General features: G+C 45.3%; 1 non-coding gene across 1 annotated transcript; it reads left to right on the top strand.

Moving 5' to 3' along the window:
- Positions 1-17,811: 17,811 nt before the first annotated feature.
- LOC136396467 (U6 spliceosomal RNA) lies at positions 17,812-17,918 on the top strand. Its single transcript, XR_010749754.1, has one exon. It is a non-coding gene; the product is annotated as a U6 spliceosomal RNA (small nuclear RNA).
- Positions 17,919-21,253: the final 3,335 nt, after the last annotated feature.

Raw genomic sequence — 21,253 nt, 5'->3', positions numbered from 1 at the left:
GAAATATAGGCAGCAGCCCTCACTGCTTTATGATCCCGAGCGGCCTCCAGCTCTCCCAAATCTGCTACCATCTGTGTAACTGCATTGATGGGCTGCCCCACATAGGGGCCCAAGATAGCCACAAGTGACCCAAAAAGGGCTGATGGGGCACTAGCAAGGACAAATTCCCTCATTTTGGCCGTAAACACTTCCTCGTCTGGCCCACGAGACCCAGGGTTGAAAACAGCATTCTTCATACCTAGTTCTCGAAGGACCTTTACTAACTCACTGTAGCACTGCCACCGACTCATTGCCCCCGGCAGTTCTCCAGCATTCTGCCAGACCATACGAATGGCAGCCATCACCCATTCTAATAGGGTATGGTCTCCTGGGTTGCCATGGCAGTTCTGAAGACGCTGCCTCAAGGAAGAGTGTGTGGTAATGGCGGCCAATTTCTCCATCTCTGTTCCGGAGAGCATGATGCCATCCACCCCTATATCCCATAATCGTAGTAACCAGGCTACCAGGGATTCAGTAGGTTTCTGCCTAAATTGTGCCCCCAACTCCATCAGCTCTGCCTGGGTATAGGGCTGGACCACAGAGTGTTCCATTACCTGGGCAGGAGGCTGTGGCTGCCCCTGAGGGACTCTTTGTTGCTGGATTTTTACCTTCTTGGCGACAACTGGTCGGGCTCTCAGTGTGCGTATGGCAGCTTCAGCCTGAGCCTTCTCATCCTCAGAAGAGGAGTCGCAAGCGCCTGCTCCCGCTGACTCAAAGCCAATCCACCGGCACGGATACTGCTGCTCCTTTGGTGACCGTTTAGGCTCCTGTGGCTGCTGGCTTTTGGCCGGAAGCTGAGACTCGAGCTCTTGAATCCGCAGTTGTTTCTCCAACAACTGCTGGTGAAGACGTTCAGCTTCCAAGGTAAACTGCAACTCGCGAACCCGTAATTCCTTCTCCAGTGCTCGCTCCAGTTCCAGCCTTTTCTGCCGTTCTATTTGCAATTCATGCTGAAGCTTTTGACCTCGGGCAGTTTCCTCTTGAGTAAAAAACATGTAGCCCATGGCCCCTAAAAGGACAGCCATGGGGAGCCAGAACAGCAACCAGTACTCTATCCCATCCATCAAGGGTGGTGGCTCCATATCAATCTCTGAATCCTGCCGACTACGCCAGTTGTAAGGCCAGGAGCCGCCATTGTGGCCATTCACATGCAGGTTCCCATTGGATTTGGGCAGACGATAAAGAAATGGCGGAGTCAGAGGATGGGGGGCCATCCTATTTATTGGTGTCTCACCAAGACAGGCAAACCACAAAAGAAGACAAGGGAAAAGCAGAAAACCAGCTCTTCCCATGAAGGGCCAGGGATCAGGGAAGCCCCTGCAATTGTGATAGCAGGAACTGTGTGTCCAAGCTCCTGGTCTGCCCCACTTTATAGTGTAGAAAACCAAAATCCCTTAATCCAATATACAAACAAGGAAGTCCCCGATACAAAGTCATTTATCCAAGGCATAATTGGATTCCTCATGAGAGTGCACCACCCAAATCATACAATCAGTCAAGGGTGTGGGGAAAAGCTTAGTCCCAAAACCAAACCTCAGGCTACAACGACCTGGCCTGCTTATAGCCTGTCCCCCACACCCAATATAAGTCACAAGCGAGCAAACATATATATCATATTTACAAACTTATTTGACCAACAGCACCTATGGAAAACAATTATAAATCATCACTGATCTGAGATTAAATTAGTTGCCCCAATGGTCATTTCTTTTATGAACAAAATAGAATTTAAAATGCAGAACAATGTAGTCTGGAGGCAAAGTCTAACAAAAAATTTCTTTTTAAAAATATACCAAAGTATCTTACATACAGATGTTAAAGTATAATCAACAGGTACTAAAATTTAACTGAGAATTCTGCTTATTCAGCAAGGATAGAAAGTTTTTTGAATGTAATTATTTTAGGTTCAGTTTTGGCTAAGTTTACAAGATGACAAATGGGAGGTCACCTATCTGACTTGCAAAAGAGATAAACAAAAAGTCATTTCATGATATGCTTAAATTATTCTTCCAAATAAGATTTTAAATAGGTTAGGAGATTAGAGATTAGAAGAGACTATAAAGAGAGCTGGGGTGTTTTTTTTGGGGGGGGGGTGTTCCTGAATCATCCTCTTTAAAAGAAGAGGTGTGTATGTGTGTAGACTTTCCTCCAGCTGTAGAATTGCTTTTATCCTGTCCCAGGGTACTGAGAGAATAAAACTAAGAAAATGAAAAGTGGAGATATATGCTAGATCATAGGGGGAGAGGAAGAGCTATAAATGATCAGAAAAATTGCTTAATTTTTTTTTTCAATATTTCAATGCTGGTGAAAGATGACCTGTGACTGGTTGCCAGGAAGGCCCAATGAGGTAGCTCAATGAGAAAATATATGGAGGCCCTGGCCAGATCGCTCAGTGATAGAGCATTGGCCAGCCTGTGGATGTCCTGGGTTTGATTCCCAGTCAGGGCACACAGGAGAAGCAACCATTTGCTTCTCCACACCTTCCCTTCTCTCTCTCTTCTTATGGTACTTTTACTAACATATTAGTTACTAAATGAAGACTATGTTTTTTGCCTAGAAGTGACTAAAAACTCTTTGTTATGTAAAAAGTGACCAGAAAGGTTGTGGAACTTGCTCTAAATTTTTCCAAGGTCAGAGATAATCTAGTCCCACTGTTGTAGGAAAATGACTCTGATGGAGGAGACACTCAGACAACCTACTTAATAGAGGAAGAAGAATTTATTAGTAGCCAGTGGAGCACGTGACACTAGTAGCACCAAACCACAAGCTCCCCGAATTAGATTTTCTTACAGGTTATATACCTTTACATTATCTAAGCAATGGGCACAAGATTTCTTTGTTTAAGGTTTCCTAAGACTCAAGGAGAGGGGAGGGGGAGTTTTGGTGGGGTCAGCAAGAAGGAAGGGATTTCCAGATCACTGGGCATAGCTACATACAGATCCTGCTTTTCTTGTTTTGTGTTGCAAGTGGCTCTAAGCAACCATTTAGAGAACTATGGGATGTAGTTAAATTATAACTGGCTGACTCAGTTATCCTTGCTGGCTCCTTTCCCTTGTATTCTTCTGGTTTCTCCCCTCTCAAAGCAGAAGAGAAGTTTGCTCCCTCCTCACTTCCTCCTTTGAGACTAGAAATTCCTTTTATACTGGAGTCTCACATTCTTTATCTAATCCTAAGAGGAAGGCCTGATAGTGGTGGGTAAAGTATACATGGGCCGTAGTTTGTTGCTGTACTGTGGCCGCTATCATGTTCCTTATGCTGTTCATTAACAGTAGCAACAAACACAGACATATCAGGCAGATTCCTAGGAGTTTTAAATCTACCAAAGGCTGAGAACCATCCCCCCAAAAGGCTAACTGGGTCCCATCCATGTCAGACCTGCATGGGCACATGTGCCAGTTTTGTCATCTTTTTGACAGGGTTCTCAATTGCCTGGCCCCAGTCATCTGTCAGGCAACAATTGGTGAGATTAAATTTCCCACACATTTCTCCTTTGGTTGCCAATAGATAGTCTAATGCCAACTGTTTTGGTAGATGGCATTTCTCATCTAAGTTTGTTGATGTGCAAGGAGGGTTAGGGCTTTCCCAGTCTCATTGGTAATAATTTCTAGAACTGCCTGCAGTTAGATAATCTGGTTTAGCATGTAAATGGGGGTATGGTATCCCCAAGATCCATCCTCTGTCCACGTGGCAGTCCCATAGAGTTGGATTGTCCATTCTGGGGGCCACTCATCATCTCTCCAACCTCCTATCTGGAGTTCTCTCTTTACCCATTGTGAGGGCTGTGGAGCTGGGTAGCCAAGCAGTTCCTCTGTTTTCAGAGGCAGGAGAAAGGAGGATGGTTTGATCATACCAATTATACAGCTACCTTCCCAATTCCTGAAGAGATGGGTATAGGCCCTGTTTCCACAAATCCAGTAAAGTCCACATGGTGCTATCCACTCTCTGCCCCTGCCTGGGTCCTGCCAGGCTCCAGTTAGCTCAGGGAATCTGGCCAATGAATTCATCTCTGTCTGGTTTCCCCACCACACGCTTTGCTTGGAGGTGGCATTATAATACCATTGCTTGAGGCAAATTAGTTCTCCAACTGATTCAGTCAGATCTCCTCCTCCTCTGGCTAAGCAGTACTGCCCTATGATAGCATGTTTCAAAATCCACTGACTATTGTCACAAATCCAGGGGGCTGTGCCATTAGGCAAAGTCTCGGTGGGAACCAGTTCCTTGGCTTTCCATGGCTATCGATCCCCTACTAAGGTGCCTCCACACACATAGCTGGAGGTGATAGTTAGGGAATGAGCTATCCTTTCTGCTAGCCTGAGGAATATGTTTTTAGTAGATTGGAGTGATGAGGGCCGGGGCTTAATTGCTTCTTCATAAAAAGACTTATATACCATATTTTTCACTCCATAAGAAGCACTTTTTCCCCCAAAAAGTGGAGAGGAAAATGCCCCTAGGTCTTACGGCATTTTCCCCCCAAAAGTGGAGGGGGAAATGCCCATGTGTCTTATGAGTGAAAAATATGATATTTTATTAAATATTTTAACACACCGTTTGGTTCAGAATATTTTTTTTCTTATTTTCCTTCTTAAAATTCTAGGTGTGTCTTATGGTCAAGTGCATCTTATGGAGTGAAAAATATGGTACTTGGAAGGCTCAGGGTTGGTGGTTCTGCACCTGGCTTTGGATGACGAGCTGAGCATAGGGGTCTAGGCCAGCTCCATTAATGTCAAGGGTTAATATCTCATTATTCTTCCAGCAGGGGTCCAGAGGATTGGTTATAACTAGCTCTAAGGGATTGCACCCATGGGTAGTGCAATTTGACAGGGCTGTTTCTTTCCTCAGGTGTATTTACTTCCCTTTTCTTCTTTTCCCAGGTTGCCCATAAGACACATGACCATTGTGCACAGCTGGTTTCACAGCTGTGAGCACACATACTTTTCATCTACCCTGTAGCTTCTCTCTCAGCTGAGAAGACCACAGGTCCTACCCTCTGCACATGGTGCCTGGCTTATGGCTGCACATGTATCAAACCTCAGTGTAACTTGACTGGGTTTTTTTTTTAACTTTGGTCTGGGCTATTATTATTGGTCCTATTATTTTCCATATCCTCCTGCAACTATTTTTTACTTCAAATACTATCGTGATAGGAGGATCTGTAGCATTGTAACAAACATAAGACTGGTTATTTCCTGGGTCACACACTGAATATTGAGTCTGATTATAGGTACAGGTTCCTTTCTGAGTTCCTTACACTCATAAAAGCTATAGAAAAGCAAGATGGTGGAGATCTTTTGACCTTCCTTGATGATATGGATACACAGTTCATAGTCCTCTGCCAGGCGTCCCCAAACTATGGCTCACGGCCCACATGTGGCCCCCTGAGCCTATTTATCTGGCCCCCACCACACTCCCGGAAGGGGCACCTCTTTCATTGGTGGTCAGTGAGAGGAGCACTGTATGTGGCGGCCCTCCATCAGTCTGAGGGACAGTGAACTGGCCCCTGTGTAAAAAGTTTGGGGACCCCTGGTCCTCTGCCCTAGTTGCCTTCCCTCCTCAGAGTCCAATTATAATGAGCCTCACAGCAAGGTTCCTCAGGCTTGGTTGTGTGTGGACCAGCCAGCGTCTGGTTTGTGGCTGGAACAGGGCATGTTGTCTTTTTCAAGGTCAAGTTACAAAGGTTGGCAGGGTCAGTCTCTGCTGACTATGAGGGCATCTCCTCAGGGGCTGCAGGCTTCCGCCAGTTGTGGTGAATCCAGGCAGGTATGCCTTCTACCTTGGCAGCAGTGGGAGTGGTCAGGATCACAGTGTAGGGTCCTTTCCACCTGGTTTGGAGGGGAGCTGGCTTCCAATCCTTGACACACACCTGATTCTGGTGGGGCAGTGGGAGGTACCTCTGGCTCAGGCAAGCTTATGCTGGGACTTGATAGATCTGGGACTAATGGGCCTGCATCAGTAGCAGTCTCTGAGGTAGCCAGGGGGACAGGTATGGAAGGGTAAAGCCTTACCTGTACATAAGGTGGAGGAGCCAAAGTTTTTGCTTCTTCTGGTTCATTAGGGGTTAAAATTTCTGGCACCAGTGGTGGCAGCGGCTCTCTGGATTTGGTGGAATGCTTACTTATCTTTGCTACCAACACAGTGGAAGCCTGACCTCTAAGCCAAGGGGGAGGGTGCAATACCAGTGTCATACAGGTGTCTGTGTTGGGAAACTGGTCAGGATGGCCTGAATATCTAGTAACTACCTGCCACACTTTCTGCACAAGGGACCTATCCAGGCTCCCTTCTGCTGACCACCCCACCCCAAAAGTGGGCCATTCTATTAATAGTTCACTCAAGGTCCTCAATTTCCCTGGGGACATAGTAACTCCATAATCCCTGAGAACCCTTTCTTAAAGTTCTTGATCATTGTGGCCAGGAAGTAGGTTTTCCCTGTGAACCTCCTATGCCTCCCAGACAAACTCCAGTCACGCCATAAGAAGGGATTGGGGTAAGGTGGGGAAACTTGGTGGTGACACCACTCAGTTTTCTGTCACCTGCAGCTGCCCTCACAGAGATAGCAGACCCTCTTGGCTTATGGCAGGCTGATATAAACCATCAGCATGCAATTCTGCCTCTTAGCTGTATGAGTCACCACATAAAACCATGGTTTGGGACTCAACACTCGCTTCAGCCCTATGGGACAGAATTGAAACCCTCTCCCAGTGTTCATCTTGTTCACTCCACACTCACTCTCTTTCATAGAAACTCTCATAACCCCACTCCTAACCTGGGCAGGGTGACGAGTCACCACTTCAAACCCGTGGGGCCCACTTCCCACACCTGTAAAGGGTGACGAGTCACCACTCCTAACTTGTGGAAGGTGATCAGTCACTACTCCAGAGGATGATCAGGCCTCCCTTTTGCCCAACGGGGCAGAAACTCAGCTAGCTACCCTGTGCCTAATATGCTTTACTGTGGCTCTGACGTGCTCCCGTTTTCTCGTTCCTCCACTGTCTGATCTTTGCTAGGACCAGCAGATGGTGTATCCCCTTCTGTCCTGTGAAGTGTCCACATGGGTAAATCTTCAGTGTGCACTCAGTGGGTGCACCTACAGCAGGGGTCGGGAACCTATGGTTCACGAGCCAGATGTAGCTCTTTTGATGGCTGCATCTGGCTTGCAGACAAATCTTTAGTAAAAAAATAACGTTAAAAATATAAAACATTCTCATGTATTACAATCCATTCATTTCCTATCGCTCATGTTCATGGTTGTGGGTGGCTGGAGCCAATCACAGCTGTCCTCTGGGACAACACCAAATTTTTATTGGATAATGTATAATGTACACAGGTCGTTGTATGGCTCTCACGGAATTACATTTTTTTTTTTTGTATTTTTCTGCAGCTGGAAACGGAGAGACAGTCAGACAGACTTCCGCATGTGCCCGACCGGGATCTACCTGGCATGCCCACCAGGGGGCGTTGCTCTGCCTCAATCAGAGCCATTCTAGCACCTGAGGCAGAGGCCACAGAGCCATCCTCAGTGCCTGGGGCAACTTTGCTCCAATGGAGCCTTGGCTGTGGGAGGGGAAGAGAGAGACAGAGAGGAAGGAGAGGGGGAGGGGTGGAGAAGCAGATGGGCGCTTCTCCTGTGTGCCCTGGCCGGGAATCGAACCCGGGACTCCTGCATGCCAGGCTGACGCTCTACCACTGAGCCAACTGGCCAGGGCCTGGAATTACATTTTAAAATACATGGCGTTCATGGCTCTCTCAGCCAAAAAGGTTCCCGACCCCTGACCTACAGGGTGGTTTGGGAGCCCAGAGTGGGGTACCCGAAGTTTGCCAAATTTGGGCATCATTCTTCCTTACTTCCTGGCCAATGCACCAGAAATCTGTTGAATAAAAATGACCCTGATGGAGGAGACACTCAAACAACTTAATTAATGGAAGGAGGAGGATTTATTAGTAGCCTGTGGAGAATGTGGGGCTAGTACCACCAAAACATGAGCTCTCCAAATTAGATTTTTTACAGGTTATGTGCCTTTACAGTATCTAAGCAATGGGTATGTGATCCCTTTGTTTAAGGTTTCTGTTGGGCAGATAAAATGTATTATGCTCACTTTGTTAAAGATAACACGAGGAGGCCGTCGCCCAGGTGATATTAATGTGTGTTGGGGTGGGCTAAAGGCAGGCAGAATCCTTGTAGCCTGGGGCTTGGTTTTGGGATTAAGCCTTTCCTACCCTTTTTGATGTGGGGCGGTACAATCCAATCATGCCTCAGAGAAGTGACTTTGTATTAGAGACTTCCCTACTTTGTATATTGGATTAGAGGTTGTGAAGCTACAGTATAAAGTGGGGGCAAAACGGGAGTTTGCGCTCTTGGTTCCTGAGGTTAGCATGAGAGAGAGGAGAGAGTAGAGCCAGCAGCGGAAGGAGGCCACGTGGAGGAGGCCAGGAGAAGCAGCCAAGATGGCGGAGTGCTGAGTGAGATGCCAGTTTGTGTAGAGTTTGTATCTGGGATAAGGAAGAAGATGGGGAACTGAGGAGAAGAAGGCTGGTGAGCTAGAAACCTTTGATTCTAGGAAACTCGGATAAGTCAGTGGCTTTGTGAGCACTGAGTGTGACTGGGTTTTGGAGCCCAGTGTGTATTTTTACTTGCCCGCCGGGTGCAAGGTAGGATTAAAGGCTATGGCCCATCAGTTTTTGGCTCCGCTGTTTCTTTACCGACTGTCCGAATCCAATGCGAACCTGCAAGGGCCGGGCTGCTGTGATAGTGGCCCTGGCCTTGGCTCCTGGCTTTACATTTGGCGTAGTCTGTGGCAGGATTCGATACAGATCGGTATGGAGCCACTACCACCTTTGAGTGGTGGAGTAGAGGACTGGCTAGTGTTAGGGTTCCCCATGGCTGTCCTTTTGGGGATCGTAGGCTGGCTGACTTTTACAGCCATGCGTGAGGAAACCGAGAGCTCTGTGGAAGACGCCACCCGGGACCTGAAAACCGAGCAGCAGAAGGAGCCGGAGCAAACGCAGGAGAAACCGATGCTGACCCTGGAGCTGAAGGAAGTGCTGGAGGAGGAGGCCGACCAGGTGTTTGAGATTCGCCTGGAAATGGAGCAAACACTGGAGGAGGATTCAGAGGTTCGTGAGTTGCAGCTTGCCCTGGATGTTGCGGAGAGTCAGCAGTGGCAGGAGGCCGGGGCTGAGGCTGAGACCGGGGCTGAGGCTGAAGCGGAGGCTGGGTCCGGAGCTGCAAGGTCTGCGGAGCAGAAGGCGGCAGCGGACAGAGGTTCAAGCCCGGCAGCAGGAGCTGATGTTTCCAGTTCCTCTTTGGAGGATGAGGAGAATTGGGCCGGAGTTGCAATCCGCAGTCTCCGGAAGGTGGAAGCCCAGCTGGAAGGAGCACCTACTACGGCCCTGGTAGGTCTGCGATTTTGGGACATAGGGCTGGACATGCTTTCCGGAGCAAAGATGGAAATGCTGACTGCCATTGCCATGTGCCCCTCTTTGGGACAGTGTGAAACCTGCCAGGACGGCAGGAATGAGGGGGGTGGCTGATGACCCACGTGCGTGGACTGATTTCCTGGACTACGACCGGAGTGGGCATTGGCTCCTTTGTTGGATGGACTTTCGGATTACGGATTTTGGACAATGTAAAATACCCTGATGGGGGTGGGGGGTGGCTTTGCTGGAAGCACTCCCCTACCCCGGGAAGCTTTTCCCGTGGCTAGAAAGAAGACCGAGGACATTTTGCGTTTTGGGCTAAGTGCTTAGAGACTGGTGAAATGTACCTTTGTAATTGTTGAAACTGTATAATTTTTGCTGTTGTAATTTGTATAATGTTCTAATTTCCTTGCACAGGGATGCCGGTGGTATAGATTGTGGGTAGTAAAGTGAGCATAGGGGTGGATTGTTGGGCAGATAAAATGTATTATGCTCACTTTGTTAAAGATAACACAAGGAGGCCGTCGCCCAGGTGATATTAATGTGTGTTGGGGTGGGCTAAAGGCAGGCAGAATCCTTGTAGCCTGGGGCTTGGTTTTGGGATTAAGCCTTTCCTACCCTTTTTGATGTGGGGCGGTACAATCCAATCATGCCTCAGAGAAGTGACTTTGTATTAGAGACTTCCCTATTTTGTATATTGGATTAGAGGTTGTGAAGCTACAGTATAAAGTGGGGGCAAAACGGGAGTTTGCGCTCTTGGTTCCTGAGGTTAGCGTGAGAGAGAGGAGAGAGTAGAGCCAGCAGCGGAAGGAGGCCACGTGGAGGAGGCCAGGAGAAGCAGCCAAGATGGCGGAGTGCTGAGTGAGATGCCAGTTTGTGTAGAGTTTGTATCTGGGATAAGGAAGAAGATGGGGAACTGAGGAGAAGAAGGCTGGTGAGCTAGAAACCTTTGATTCTAGGAAACTCGGATAAGTCAGTGGCTTTGTGAGCACTGAGTGTGACTGGGTTTTGGAGCCCAGTGTGTATTTTTACTTGCCCGCCGGGTGCAAGGTAGGATTAAAGGCTATGGCCCATCAGTTTTTGGCTCCGCTGTTTCTTTACCGACTGTCCGAATCCAATGCGAACCTGCAAGGGCCGGGCTGCTGGCTTTACAGTTTCCCAGCACTCAAGAAGAGGGGAGGGGGAGTTTTGGTGGTGTCAGCAAGGAAGAAGGGGTTTCCAGATCACTGGTCATAGCTATATACAGAACCTGCTTTTCTTGCTTTGTGTTTCAAGTGGCTCTAAGCAACCATTTAGAGAACTATGAGATGTAGTTAATTTAAAATTGTCTGACTCAGTTATCCCTGCTGGCTTCTTTTCATTGTATTCTTCTGGTTTCTCCTCTCTCAAAGCAGAGGGAGGCTTGCTCCCTCCTAACCACTGAAAGACAGTGGGAAAATGAAATTGATTTTTGATTAGGTGTTGTATGTTCTGTTTCCTCAATTCTAGGGCTACATAGGCCTGTTTTACTGTAGGACAGTTGCTGCTACCTGTTGGAATCCATGGGAGTCCGAAAGACCAGAGTAACAGGCTGTAAAGCCAGGAGCCACCATCGCGGCCATTCACATGCAGGTTCGCATTGGATTCGGACAGTCGGTAAAGAAACCATGGAGCCAAAAACTGGTGGGACATAGCCTTTAATCCTAGCTTGCACCCGGCGGGCAAGTAAAAAATACACACGGGGCTCCAAAACCCAGTCACATTCAGTGCTCACAAAGCCACTGACTTATCCGAGTTTCCTAGAATCAAAGGTTTCTAGCTCACCAGCCTTATTCTCCTCAGTTCCCCATCTCCTTCCTTATCCCAGATACAAACTCTACACAAACTGGCATCTCACTCAGCACTCCACCATCTTGGCTGCTTCTCCTGGCCTCCTCCACGTGGCCTTTCTCTGCTCTCCTCTGCCCTCTCTTCTAATGATAATCTCAGGAACCAAGAGCGCAAACTCTCGTTCCATCCCCACTTTATAGTGTAGAAATCCAAACCCTTAATCCAATATACATAACAGGGAAGTCTCTAATACAAAGTCACTTCTCTGAGGCATGATAGGATTGTACCACCTCACACCAAAAAGGGTAGGAAAGGCTTAATCCCAAAACCAAGCCCCAGGCTACAAGGATTCTGCCTGCCTTTAGCCCACCCCAACACACATTAATACCACCTGGGCAATGGCCTCTTTAACAAAGTGAGCATGATACATTTTATCTGCCCAACACAGGCTTTATTGAAAGGAAGAAAGGAACCCTGCTGGGCACTTCTCCTGGGGGAGAAGAGCACCGGTTACAGACTAGGGGCAAGTTATATAGTGTTTGGGAGAGCCTGAGGGGATACTGAGGCAAAAGTCCTGGTATGTCCGGAATGCTCCTCCTTGGGGGGCTTCGAGCATATGGGTGTTGAATCAAAAGTCCTGGTGTGTCCGGAGCCCCTCCTTGGGGCGGCTTCTCAGCTTTTTGGAATTCCTCTGTTTCAGGGTCAATAGTCCAGTAAGGGTGAGGTCTGACAGATAAAGCGGAACACCAAGAGGGCAGTTTGGAATTTACGTATCTATCATTTCTCGACTCTGTGGTTACATATAAAAGAAAGGCAGTTATTAATTTTATAATATATGGTGAGGGGTGATGAGGAGAAAGAGGAGAAAAAATTGGAAAATTATTGCTTCTTCTGGAGAGAACTCAAGAAGGGAATCTTGCCAAGCCAAGTCCCTCATCCAGTTAAGGAGGTCGTCAATTTTCATGCTGTGAGGTCTGAACCAGGTGATGTCTCTGAAAACCTTCTCATGTCCCTCTTTCCACAGCACAGGTGTGTCAACCGGTGGGGCCAGGAAGCCTGGCAGGCTTCAGTTCAATGACCTTTCTTTCCACTCTGGAGCAGGGCCTTGATGAAATGCTGTGAAACCCCTTAGGGCCCTGGAGCCAAAAGCTGGTATTTCCTGACTTCTTTTGGGCCTTATTTGCCTTCTCTGTTACTTCCTTGGTCATTATAGACCTTAAAAGCCATGCTCAGAAGATCTCACTGAGGGGTTTGACTAAGAGAGCAAAATTGGGAATTCAGTGTTTAAAGAAGCCTATTAGACCGAGGAAAGAAAAGATTTGATCTGTGGTGGTAGGTGGTTGGAGACTGTGGAGGGTGAGACTTCAGGCGGTGGGGGTTAAAGTAATGCCTAGATAGACTAGGGACTGAGAATAAAGTTGAGCCTTAGCAGAGAATACAGGATAACACTTCATAGCGAGGAAGTTAAGAAGGGTGGTGGTGAGTCTCCTTGAGGCAGGCAGGGAGGGGCTGCAGAGGAGTAGGTTATCTACATATTGTAAGAGAGTAGTAGTTTTGAGATTGCATGCTGCTAAATCCTGAGCTAGTGCCTGCCGAAACAGGTGTGGGCTGTTTTTGATCCCCTGGGGTAAGACAATCCAGGTAAATTGCTGGGCTGCATTAGTGTCTGGGTAAAGGCAAACAGAAAGTAAGAGTCAGGGTGTAGTAGAGGAATGGTAAAGAAGGTATTCTTGAGGTCTAGAACCCTAAAGTGAGTGGTATTTGAGAAAATGTGTGACAGTAATTTGTAGAGATTAGGGACCATTGGATAGAGGGGAATTACTGCCTCATTGACTAGGTGTAAGACTTGTACAGGTGAAAAACTCCTGAAGGTTTTCGAACAAGAAAGATGGGGGTATTACAGGGAGATTCCATGGGGATGAGTAAACCTGGTTTATGAGGTGGGTAATTACTGGTTTAAGGCCTTAGAAACAGACACAGTTACACATTAAACAAAGACTTCACATATTATGAATTAAGAAATTTAAATGAGCGCGCTTTAGTTGTTTCAATTCAAATTATACTAGAGATATTTTCTGACAAACAAAGAGACAAGACAGATTACTTACATAGCTTAATATACAATTCTGTTTTTTAAGTTTTTCGAGATGGCAGGAAGTTGCCAGCAAAGAGGGGAGGAAGAGAAAAAGCAGACAGATGGACAGTGTGAGCAGCTGGATGGAAAGAAGGAGGGTCAGAATCTGCAGGAGGAGAGAAGGAGGTTAAAGTATTGGTGTGGCGCCACATGGTCAGAGGAGTCAAAAGGATTTAGAGCTCTGAGGAGAGAGGAGAGGGTGAGGAGGAAAGAGGCACGTCACAGTTTGTAAGGAAGGAGGAGGGGTCGGAGAGGAGACAGACAGAACTGCAGTTTGTAAGGAGGGAAGAGAGGTCAGAGATGAGACAGGCACTACAGCCAGAGCCACAGCTTGCTTCTTTGGAGGGGGGAGAGGACCAAGAACACAATGGAGAAGGGAGAGGCCCCTGGCCAGCAGGGGAGGAGAAAGAGAGACTGATGAATGAGAAAACAGGATTTAGTGAAGGAAAGAGGCTTTCTGGAGGGAAGAGACTCCAGCAAAAAAGATTTGCTGAGGGAGTAGAGAGGGGTCCTGAGAGAGGGTACCCCGGGGGTCAGGCAGGAGAAGGAGCGAGTTTGAGAGTCTGCGGAGAAGGAAAGATTAGGAGCAGAGGTTTTAGGTGAGGTTTCTTTGGCCAAAACCGGCCTGCGTGTAGAACAGAAAGTACAGAAATTAAGGACAGGAGAGAAAGGAGAAGAAAGCCTGCACGTAAGGAATTTCTGATGCCCTCCCTGTCCGGTGGCAGAAATTGTCAAGATCTCTTAGGATATTGTAATCGAATGTCCTGTTTTCAGGCCAATGGGAGTCATTGTCTAGTCTGTACTGAGGCCATGCCGTGTTAGAGAAGAAGATTAATTTCTTTGGTTTGAGGTCTGAGAGACCGAATTTGGCGAGGATTTTTATGAGACATCCTAGAGGGGTCTGGTCGGAAGGCTTAGACCCTGAAGAGCCCAAAGTGGAGACAGGTGAGCAAGAGGGGGCGTCCCCGCCTTTTGTCACTGTCTCAAGAGGAGAGAATCTCCGTGTGGGGGAGTCGTCCCTGATAGAGGTCGTCACCACCTGTCAGGGAGCTCCGAGGACGAGAAGTCCGAGAGAGTGGAGAGGTTTGGCTAGGCGCCTAGTCTTCTGTGCAGTCCACTGAGACTGAAAGTCAAACCCCTCAAAACGTGAGGCGTGTCAGAGAAAACCGTCCGACCAGAAAGGGGTATTTTTAGAGAGAAATTTAGAGGCCAACCGGGGAAGGGGAAGGGAGAAACTCCTTACCTTTCTGGTCCAGCAGGGGTTCAGGACAGGGTTAGACTGCCGGCCAATCAACCCACAATTACACGTCCAAACAGAATCAGGGAGTAAGCCCGGGACGAGCTGCTGCTGCCCACTGCTTCCCTGGTTGTAAGTTTGAACGGCAAAGAGGGATCGTCCAGGCAGTTAGTACCCTGTCCCGGGTTTCGGCACCAAATGTTGGAATCCATGGGAGTCCGAAAGACCAGAGTAACAGGCTTTATTGAAAGGAAGAAAGGAACCCTGCTGGGCACTTCTCTTGGGGGAGAAGAGCACCGGTTACAGACTAGGGGCGAGTTATATAGTGTTTGGGAGAGCCTGAGGGGATACTGAGGCAAAAGTCCTGGTATGTCTGGAATGCTCCTCCTTGGGGGGTTTCGAGCATGTGGGTGTTGAATCAAAAGTCCTGGTGTGTCCGGAGTCCCTCCTTGGGGCGGCTTCTCAGCTTTTTGGAATTCCTCTGTTTCAGGGTCAATAGTCCAGTAAGGGTGAGGTCTGACAGATAAAGCGGAACACCAAGAGGGCAGTTTGGAATTTACGTATCTATCACTACCAAAAGATGAATCCCAGCAAAGGGAAATTACCTACTAGAGACTCACTTGAAAGAATTACAGCTGTATTATCCTCCCCCCCCATTCTCCACCGGCTCCAGAGAAAAGTAATAAACATACCTACTACACTTTTTTCTCCATGGTGGGTTCGATGACCTGTGACAATCACCTGACTTGGACAAGCTTAAAATGCTGTTAGAATTCTGGCTTTAGGTAACACTTGCTGTCCTAGAATAGATACTATTCTTTTTCCTTTTTTTTAATATACAAATCAGAATGTCCATTTAAAAGAATTTTCTCTTAAGGTAACAATGAGCAAATTTAAGATACCATCAGACATGAGGAAATGATTTTGACTGTGTAATAAATATGGTGTCTAGTCTCTGTAGGGAAACAGATGACTCCAAAGTTGAGAATTTCAAGTCAGGCAGCAGTGCACCGTTGTCTCATGACAGAGCAGTGGGGAAGATGTCTTTTACCCCCCCCCCCACTTCATACCCTGCGAAATTAATACAGTTCTGGAGGTAGGGATAGCAAAAAACAAACAAACAAATGGACTATTCCATATAGGAGAGTTGAATAAATTTGGAAACTGAACCTTATTATTAGTTTTTAAATTTAAGATGAAACATTTCTAAGTACATTCTGGATATACATTTTAATCCCTATCCCTCTGAGTCATAATTTAGTTTTGAGTCTTAGTACTCTTGCCTCTCTATTCCACAGGTTCAAAAGCGCATGGTATTTTTTTAAAAAAGGGCATGCTATTGTATCTTTAAAAGGCCTTGGAGATGTTCTCAGTACTGTTTTCTTCAAAAATTGTTTTCATTTAACTGGGTTATATAATTCAAAGGTAAATAATTCTCAGGCTCAAGTTCCATCCACAGTTTTATTACTCCCATATCTTATTTTCTTCACTGAAAAGACCAATGAACTGAGATAGGAAGTGTAAATACATCTTTTTTTTTTGTATTTTTCTGAAGTGAGAAGCAGGGGGAGGCAGACTGGGATCCATCCAGCATGCCTGCCATGGAGAGATGCTCGGCCTATCAGGGGTGGTGCTCCGCTGCAACCAGAGCCATTCTAGCACCTGAGGCAGAGGCCATAGATCCATCCTCAGTGCCTGGGCCAACTTTGCTCCAATGGAGCCTTGGTTGCGGGAGGGAAAGAGAGAGACAGAGAGAAAGGAGAAAGGCTAGGGTGGAGAAACAGATGGGTTCTTCTCCTGTATGCCCCAGCTAGGAATTGAACCTGGCACTTCCACATGCTAGGCCGACACTCTGCTGCTGAACCAGCTGGCCAGGGCCTAACCACATCTTTTTTTGGTTGTCTAGAAAATCTGGAATTAACCTCAGGCCTGATTTAATCTAAAACTTACTATTGAAATTCTTAATTACCATTTCAATTTTATTATTATGAACAATCTATAAGTCATTTAAATTAAATTAATTAGTTTCATAAGTGCTATTTTATTCTTTCTTTTTTTTTCTTTTATTAAGTGAGAAGCGGGGAGGCAGAGACAGACTCTTGCATGTGCCCTGACTGGGATCCACCCGGCAAGCCCCCTACCAGGTGATGCTCTGTCTCTCTGGGCCTCTGCTCCATTGCTCAGCAACTGGGCTATTTCAGTACCTGAGGCAAAACCATGGGGCCATCCTCAGTGCCCGTGGCCAACTTTGCTGGAAGCATTTGAGCCATAGCTGAGGGAGGGGAAGAGAGAGATAGAGAGAGATAGGAGGAGGGGTGAAGAAGCAGATGGTTGCTTCTCCTGTGTGCCCTGACAGGGAATCAAACCTGGAACTTCCACATGCCAGGTTGATGCTCTACTGCTGAGCCAACTGGCCAGGGATCCATTTTATTTTTGTTAAAAATGTTCATTTATTCTCTCTCGCGGTTCCTGAGATTAGCATTAGAGGAGAGAGCAGAGAGGAGAGCAGAGAGAGGCCATGTGGAGGAGGCCAGGAGAAGCAGCCAAGATGGTGGAGTGCTGAGGGAGAAGCCAGTTTGTGTAGAGTTTGTGCAGGGAGAAGGAAGGAGATGGGGAACAGAGGTGAATAAGTCTGGTGAGCTAGAAACCTTTGATTCTAGGAAACTCGGATAAGTCAGTAGCTTTGTGAGCTCTGTATGTGAGTGGGTTTTGGAGCCCAGTGTGTGTTTTTACTTGCCTGCCGGGTGCAAGCTAGGATTAAAGATGATGGCTCACAAGTTTTTAGCTCCATTGTTTCTTTATTGACTGTCTGAATCCAATGCGAACCTACATGGCCCAGGCGGCTGTAATGGTGGCCCTGGCTACTGGTTTTGCAAGTGTTTTTATTATGTATTTATCATATAGTATATTATTGTTGTTTCTTTTATTTAAATAAATGTTTCTTTTATTTAAAAAAATGCTCATTTATTAAAGATTTTAAATTTCACATGTTTGACTAGACTTGCATATATCATAATACCTTTTCTTTTCACAGTACCTTTTTCAAAACTTTTATCTAAACATTTTTGGATAATTTACACTGATCTTTGACATACACAGAGTATTAGCTGGTATCATAATTATGACAAAATATTTTTGGCTTTGACCCACTTAATAACCTTAATATAAAGCAAATTACATTGTGCTTGCTTCGGCAGCACATATACTAAAATTGGAACGATACAGAGAAGATTAGCATGGCCCCTGCGCAAGGATGACAAAAAAAATAAATATATAAAGCAAAGTACAGTGGTACCTTGAGATATGAACAAACCAACATACAAATTTTTTAAGATACGAGCTGCAACTCAGTCCATATTTTTGTTCGAGATCCCAGTGAAATTCTGACATACGAGTCATAATTCGGGAAGCTGCCGCTAGTTGGTGCTCGGGTCCAGTATCGGCAGTTTGATATACGAGTTGACTGACTTACGAGCTCGGTTATAGAATGAATTAAATTTGTATCTCAAAGTATCATTGTATAATAAATTTTCCCTTGACTATATTTTTTATTTTTATATGCAATTTTATAGCTATTATTATGCTGTATTTATGTCAATTTTTAAAATGTATTTATTAGTTGGATAGCCATTAAAAAGCTTTTTATAGTTTAAAAACAATTGCCCAACTTTATATAACTTTACTGAAATATATAAATATAATAATTTGACAGATATTTTAAAATCAATATATTTTTATTTTTATTTTTTAATTGTTAAAAACAATTTTTAGTGAGACAAAGAGAGAGGGACAGATAGGGGACAGATAGGGACAGAAAGACAGGAAGAGAGAGAAAGAAGAGAATTATCAATTCTCTGTTGCAGCATCTTAGTTGTTCATTGATTGCTTTCTCATATGTGCCCTGACCAGGGGGCTCCAGCCGGGTTAGTGACCCCTTGCTCAAGCCAGTGACCTTGAGTTCAAGCCAGCAACCATGGGGTCATGTCTATGATCCCACATTCAAGTTGGAAACCCCACACTCAAACTCTCGAGCCCATGCTGAAGCCGGGTGAGCTTCCACTCAAGCCAGTCACCTTGAGGTTTCATACCTGGGTCCTCTGCATCCCAGGCCAATGCTCTATCCACTGCATCACCACCTGATCAGGGTATATATTTTTTTCCTCTTTGGGCTTAGATTTCTTTATAGTTCTTTTCTCTGCACCCCTTATATCATCTCTTTTATCCATATCCAAAACAACCCATATTAATAGCAGTATGAATCACTCCAACAAATCTGATGTATCAACCTGCAATTTTCTTTGTACTTATGTACTACTACACTGACATATATATACATATAGAATTTCCAGTTATTGGGATTCCTGTCTCTCCAAAAATTGATTTTATGTATAGTTTTCTGCTTCTTGATTTATCACTCAATAATATCTCTTAGAATATCTCTAAATCATGTAATATATCTCTTGGTTATTTACAATGGCCACATAATACTCTGTTATTTGATATATTTCTCAGCTATCTATCTATTGAAAGCATTCATTTTTTTTTCTTTTTTCCCCCTTCTTTTCTAAGTGAGAGGAGGGGAGATGTAGAGACAGACTCCTGCATATGCCCTGACTGGGATCCATCCAGCAACCCCCATCTGTGGCTGATGCTCTGACCACCTGGGCATGCTTTCAATGGATCTGTTTTAGCTCCTGAGGTGGAGACTCCATGAAGCCATCCTTAGTGCCTGGGCAATGCATTTGAACCAATCGAGCCATGGCTATAGGAGGGGAAGAGAGAGAGAGAGAGAGAGAGAGAGAGAGAGAATAAGAGAAAGAAGGGGAGTCGGGGAGTGGAAAAGCAGATGCTCTTTTCTCCTGTGTGCCCTGACCAGGAATTGAATTTGGGACATCCACATGCTGGGCCAATGGTCTACCATTGAGCCAACTGGCTAGGGCTATTTGTTTTATTTCTATGCTTAAACTCTTCTGATAAATGTTGTAATAATCATTTCTATAAGCATGCTCCCACAAATTGGCTTTTGTGTTTGTGGGATAGATTCCCAAGAGTACAATTACTGTGTTAAGGATATTTGTAGTTTTATTTTTAATAGGGCTTCATATTGCTTTCTGAAAAAGCTGAAATACTTCAAACTTTTAGCAATGCATGGGAGCACAACATTTCCCACACCCACCAGTGATAAGTTCTATAGCTCTATTCAATTATTTTCTTTTAATCTTATAGGTGAAATATGTAATCTCTCTGTCACTTTAACTTGCATTTCCTTGAGTACTAGTAGATTTGAACCTTTAATTTTTTAAATTTTATTGATTTTAGAGACAGAAGAAGGGTCAGAGAGAGACAGAAACATAAATCTGTCCCTACATATGCCCTGATCAGGGACTGAACCAGCAACCTTTGTGCTTGGGGTAATGCTCTAACCAGGGTGATTTGAGCCTTTTATTAAACCTCTGTTGTCCATTTGAATTTATTTTGTCAATTATCTGTTCATATATTTTACTCATTTCTCCCCTCCTCCATTGAATGGTGTGTGTGTGTGTGTGTGTGTGTGTGTGTGTGTGTGTGTGTATGTGCTTGTCATGTGTGAATACCTGATAGAAAGTTTATATATATTATAGCTATTAGCTTTATGTTAAAGTGATTTTAATTAGTTCAACTTTGGTTATTGTATTTTGGCTACTGTTTTAATGCACACAAATTTTATAACTGCACAAAATGGCAAAAGGACAGTGAAAATGATCTATAATATCAACATCTTTCCTCTGATTTTTAGTATATAATGTATATAATGAGTCTCTCTCTTTGACTCCTTACTCCTATCCTCCATAAATAACTACAGACAATATTTTGGGATGTAGCCTTGCAGTTTTTAATTCATGCATGTAGAAATATATCTAGGTCTTTATTGTTGTTGGTAAAATAAGTTTGTAAATATAATGTATATGTTTGCACACTTATAATTTGCATTGGGCGTGGGGGACAGGCTGTAAGCATTTCCGGTCGTTATAGCCTAAGGCAGGGGTCAGGAACCTTTTGCTGAGAGAGCCATGAATGCCACATATTTTAAAATGTAATTCCATGAGAGCCATACAATGACCTGTGTATGTTACACATTATCCAATAAAAATTTGGTGTTGTCCTGGAGGACAGCTGTGATTGGCTCCAACCATCTGCAACCATGAACATGAGCAGTAGAAAGTGAATGGATTGTAATACATGAGAATGTTTTATACTTTTAACATTATTATTTTTTTATTATTAAAGATTTGTCTGTGAGCCAGATGCAGCCATCAAAAGAGCCACATCTGGCTCATGAGCTATAGGTTCCTGGCCCCTGAGCTAGAGCATTGGATTGGGATGCAGTGGACCCAGGTTTGAAACCTCAAGGTTGCTGGCTTGAGTGTGGGATCATACACAAGTCAAGGCACCCCATGATTGATGCCTTGAGTCCAAAGGTCATTGGCCTGATGCCCAAGGTTGCTGCCTTGAGCCCAAGGTCCCTGGCTTGAGTAAGGGCTCATTTGCTCTGCTGCAGCCCCCTGGTCAAGGCACATATGAGAAGGTAGTCAATGAACAACTAAGGAGACTAAGGAGCCGTAACAATTCTAATTTTCCTTCCT

Source organism: Saccopteryx leptura, chromosome 2 (genome assembly GCF_036850995.1).
Source record: "Saccopteryx leptura isolate mSacLep1 chromosome 2, mSacLep1_pri_phased_curated, whole genome shotgun sequence".
NCBI classification, from domain to species: Eukaryota; Metazoa; Chordata; class Mammalia; order Chiroptera; family Emballonuridae; genus Saccopteryx; species Saccopteryx leptura.
Note: the sequence above shows the minus strand (reverse complement) of the source record. Positions and strands in the feature narration are given on the sequence as shown.